Genomic DNA, 4721 nt, shown 5'->3' with positions numbered 1-4721 from the left:
TTATTCATCGTAGATTATGGGCAAACAAAAGACAAACAATAAAAATCAGATTTGTGAGCTAAAACACACAGTGAACTATGCATCTATTTTTAGAAGCAGATCATCCAGGAACAACAATCAATCTTAATTCAGATGATGAATCATAAAAAAAGTGGTCAAAGAAGAATGAAAAGGTACTAACTAGCATTCAATTTATCTGAAGACTTTGCACAATTTTTTTGCATTTGTTTCTAAAATATCGTCCTGAAAATGCATGAAATATTTGCCACTGTATTATGCAAACAACAATCAATGAATGTATACAATACTGTATTATCCAGGCATCAGTGAAACATGTCAAACATGAACCTGCATTATATGGTCTGAACAGTAGTCTCATAAATTAAAAAAAGCTTACAAAATTGTTTCAAATGTGTCCTAATCATGCTTAAAATAAACTTTGTGTTTAAATTATTATCTATTGCAGATGCGTTAAAATTCTATGACCCAGATGCCAATCATTTATGGTTAGGACTTCACCACTGCTTGTACACGACTTCCTGTCATAATGGGATTTAGGGAACGTCTTCAGGTGACAGGAAGGCAATTAAAAAAACGAATGGTACTTCACAGAACTTGCATACAACTATACATTCCCTGAACCAACACTAAGATACTTTATATGGTGCCGTAAAACATGGGAGTGTAAATTGCATCCAGCTGCAAAAATGGATTTTGAATGCGGGTAATGTTTTTTTTCGCTAGTTAAAGATATCTAAAAGTTCTACAATTTGTAAATACTTTAACATTTGAAGCAACTAAAGAAATTGTAGCAGTTTCATACAGTTTATTATGAAGCTCTTTTCTAGTTTCAGAAGAATGTATATACAAAACCTATAAATAAGCATTCAAAATTAAGTGCCATTATCAAATCTTCAAATGGGTGTATCACTGTTCAACAACAACAATCAATCAAATCATACAACAGGTGGTTTTAGGATGCATCAAGTTCTTCTGATTAATTTGCTTTTGGCATAATATATTCATGCATGCAGGCTGGCTAAATATCTTATTCTCTGCTTTAATAGTTGTATCAAATTTCATTGAGAAAATTGATTGAAATCATACTTTGAAAAAAAATAGCTATTTAATTTGTTAATTCATCACTATATTGTACATACCTCTTGCCTATTACACTACCAGTCTTACATGTACGAGAAAATGTTAACTATCTTCCATGTTTGAATGTACATACTGTATGTTAGGTGACAATGTAAGCTTTGAACATAAATTTATTGGGAAATTTCATAACAGCCGTATAAAAGCAGGTGACTTTAATGTGCATGGTCATACCATTTGATTCTTTTTTTTTAATTTCAGTTCGATTTTCAACATCAGATATTACCCAGCTTATAACCAAATCGACCGAAGATGTAGAGAGGAAACAACAGGAAAGGATGGCTCTACAAACAGAACTGGTCAATGTCGTGAAAGACTCTGTATAACAAAATCTAGAATTGGAACTTTGAATGAAAAAAAAAAACTGTTTCAATGATTACATAGCACAGGGTTATTTTAATTTTTATTGGAAGTTTGTGATTATGACTTAAATAAATGACACTTAAGATAGGTATATTGAACTGAGATATTTTTTATGAGGAAAAGTTGTGAACTGTTGATTGGTGTTGATTTTCAAATTTATTGAAAATATTATCTTATCATTTAACTTGAAACTTATGTATATATTCTGTTTCCTGATTAATTCTAGGAAATAGCATGAAATATGCAATTCATAACTGTAATTCCAACATAATTTTGATTTAGGTTATGGATACCTTTCGTATATATTTTTGGATAAATAATCAAAATTTGATAAATTCTGCCAAACTTGCGGTTTAAGGCTATCTTCAGGCATTTAGAACTTGGCCATAATATTGTAAGATTCTCAAAGTGCCCACATGGAGTTGTGAAACTATTACATTGATTAAAGATTGACATACCTTTTGAAACGCGGCCCTATAGTGAAATAAGTTCGGGGAATATTGGCACTACCTCTTTGATTTTAAAGTCAAATCAATCTTGAGTATGAATCCGCACGTACAAACGCATGCACTCACGCAATAAACATACGGTCTTCAAAAAAGAGGGGTGTCTATGCTATAAATGTCAAGATCTTAATCGAGTATTGAAATGTAAATAGATATAAGAAGATGTGGTATGAGTGCCAATGAGACAACTCTCCTTCCAAGTCAAAATTTATAAAAGTAAACCATTATAGATCAAAGTTCGGTCTTCAACACGGAGCATTAGCTCACACCGAACAGCAAGCTATAAAGGGCCCCAAAAATTACTAGTGTAAAACCATTCAAACGGGAAAACCAACGGTCTAATCTATATAAAAAATTCGTAAGGGTTCCGCGGAACCCAGTGTCTCGCCTACTTTTGCTGTTAATCACAGGCTCAACAAAAATGAGGAAAAAAATCAATAAAAATATTCCTTTAGATACTATCTTTTGATTGTAAGAAGCTTCTGTCAAAGTTTGGTATAAATCCAGGATAGTTTATGAATCTAATAAATGTTTTAAAAACTTTAACTGCAGACTGTATTTAATGTTAACTGGAAGAAAAACTAAGTCCATTTATAAGTAATATACGGAAAAACAGGAAATAAATTTTTACAAAATGTCCTTCTAGATACTTGCTTTTGATCATAAACAAGCTTCTGTCCAAGTTTGGTACAAATCCAGGATAGTTTAAGAAAGTTATAAAATTTTAAAAACTTTAACCACAGAGTGAATGTAAATGTTAACTCGCAGAAAAACTAAAACTATTTATAAGTAAAATACGGATAAACAGGTACAAAACTTTAACAAAATTTCCTTCTAGATACTAGCTTTTGATCATAAACAAGCTTCTGTCCAAGTTTGGTACAAATCCAGGATAGTTTAAGAAAGTTATTAAAATTTCAAAAACTTTAACCACAGAGTGAATATTTGTGGACGCCGCAGACGACGTGTAAATTGAATTGTAATCAAGGTATTATGTTCGGAGCCATTAGTGCCACAGGCTATTTTGGACAACTTTTAGTGTCTGAAATTTAATGAGTAAGTAAAGTGTGTTAATTATTTAAAAATCATTATGTTGGACAAAATTCTACTAAAAATAATAATTTTACTATTTAAGTCTTGACATTAATAAATATGTTTCCAAAAGGTGTACAGTGGTCACTGCCATTAAACTACTTATGCCTGTAATGTTCCATTTAAAATGGCCCTATAAAAATGTAAAGGACTAGCACTCAGAATCTTGATATATATACCATATCTACACCATAAGGTGTCATCTTGTTTGATCTGGTATCAATCCAGCCTTTTTAAAACACAATTTTGTTTTATGTTTAAATGACATTTAAATTACTGAGTCCCCTTCCCGCATCGGCTGCATATTAATATATTTAAGACTTTTATGTAGTATAGTGACAGTGGTGTTCAGTTCGGAGTAAAATGTGAATGCCAGTGATATAGTACTTTTTTTGTAATCTAGACAAATCATTTTGGATCCGATTTGACCAATCCGATAGTCAACATGATCTTATAACAAAATGGCACATTTTTTTCCGAGAGCAATAAGAATGGAATTTGGATAAATGTTCCTTCGACAGTAACGTAACAATACAGTTTTTCACACTATAATCCATTTTCTAAGTTTTTATTCATTTTGTTACTTTTTCTCGCAAGAACCTATGACAGTTATTTTCCTGATATACTTATGGAATTTCTTCTTTTTTGGGTGGGCTAAGTATATCTAAATCCTACTTTTCAGTCAAGGAATAACTATGGCTCACCATTCCACGTTAAATGTAAATCTTTTATAGGTGTTTTATCATCTTAACTATTATTATCAATTTTTTTTCGCAATAAAGCTCTATTGATTGGATGTCAGTCTGTAGACTTTTGCACAAGGAAATTTGACAGATTTAACTTGCGGATTTTATAATTTGTAATAAAATAACAACTCAGAGGAAACCAATTTTTAGATTTCTAAACTCAAACAAACGATCCTTAAATAAAACAATTTAATTTTTTATTACACTGCACATGCTTCATACTGACAAACTTTCGCAATACGGCAAATTATTATACCAGCTGATAAGTTTGATTTAAAATGAACTTCATGAGTTTAACAGCCGAACGGGATAAGTCGAGGTGACCATGTGTCAATACCTAAGCCAACCCTTGAACAAGTGAAAATGAATAAAAAATTCGTAAGGGTTCCGCGGAACCCAGTGTCTCGCCTTCTTTTGCTGTTAGTCGCAGGCCCAACAAAAATGGGTAAACAATTATTAAAAATTTTCCTCTAGATACTTTTTTTTTTATTGTAAGAAGCTTCTATCCAAGTTTGGTAAAAATCCAGGATGGTTTATGAATCTAATAAATGTTTTAAAAACTTTAACTGCAGACTGTATGTAATGTTAACTGGAAGAAAAACTAAGTCCATTTATAAGTAATATACGGAAAAACAGGAAATAAATTTTTACAAAATTTCCTTCTAGATACTTGCTTTTGATCATAAACAAGCTTCTGTCCAAGTTTGGTACAAATCCAGGATAGTTTAAGAAAGTTATAAAATTTTAAAAACTTTAACCACAGAGTGAATGTAATGTTAACTGGCAGAAAAACTAAGTTCATCATAAGTGAAATACGGATAAACAGGATTTATTTTTTACAAAATTTACTTCTGGA

At 31.2% G+C, this 4721-nt stretch overlaps 1 long non-coding RNA gene across 1 annotated transcript; it reads left to right on the top strand.

Moving 5' to 3' along the window:
- Positions 1–510: 510 nt before the first annotated feature.
- On the top strand, positions 511–1609 carry LOC127732229 (uncharacterized). Its single transcript, XR_007996143.1, has 2 exons — positions 511–724; positions 1360–1609. It is a non-coding gene; the product is annotated as an uncharacterized LOC127732229 (long non-coding RNA).
- Positions 1610–4721: the final 3112 nt, after the last annotated feature.

The sequence above is a fragment of the Mytilus californianus genome, unplaced genomic scaffold, assembly GCF_021869535.1.
Source record: "Mytilus californianus isolate M0D057914Y unplaced genomic scaffold, xbMytCali1.0.p SCAF_22, whole genome shotgun sequence".
NCBI classification, from domain to species: Eukaryota; Metazoa; Mollusca; class Bivalvia; order Mytilida; family Mytilidae; genus Mytilus; species Mytilus californianus.
Note: the sequence above shows the minus strand (reverse complement) of the source record. Positions and strands in the feature narration are given on the sequence as shown.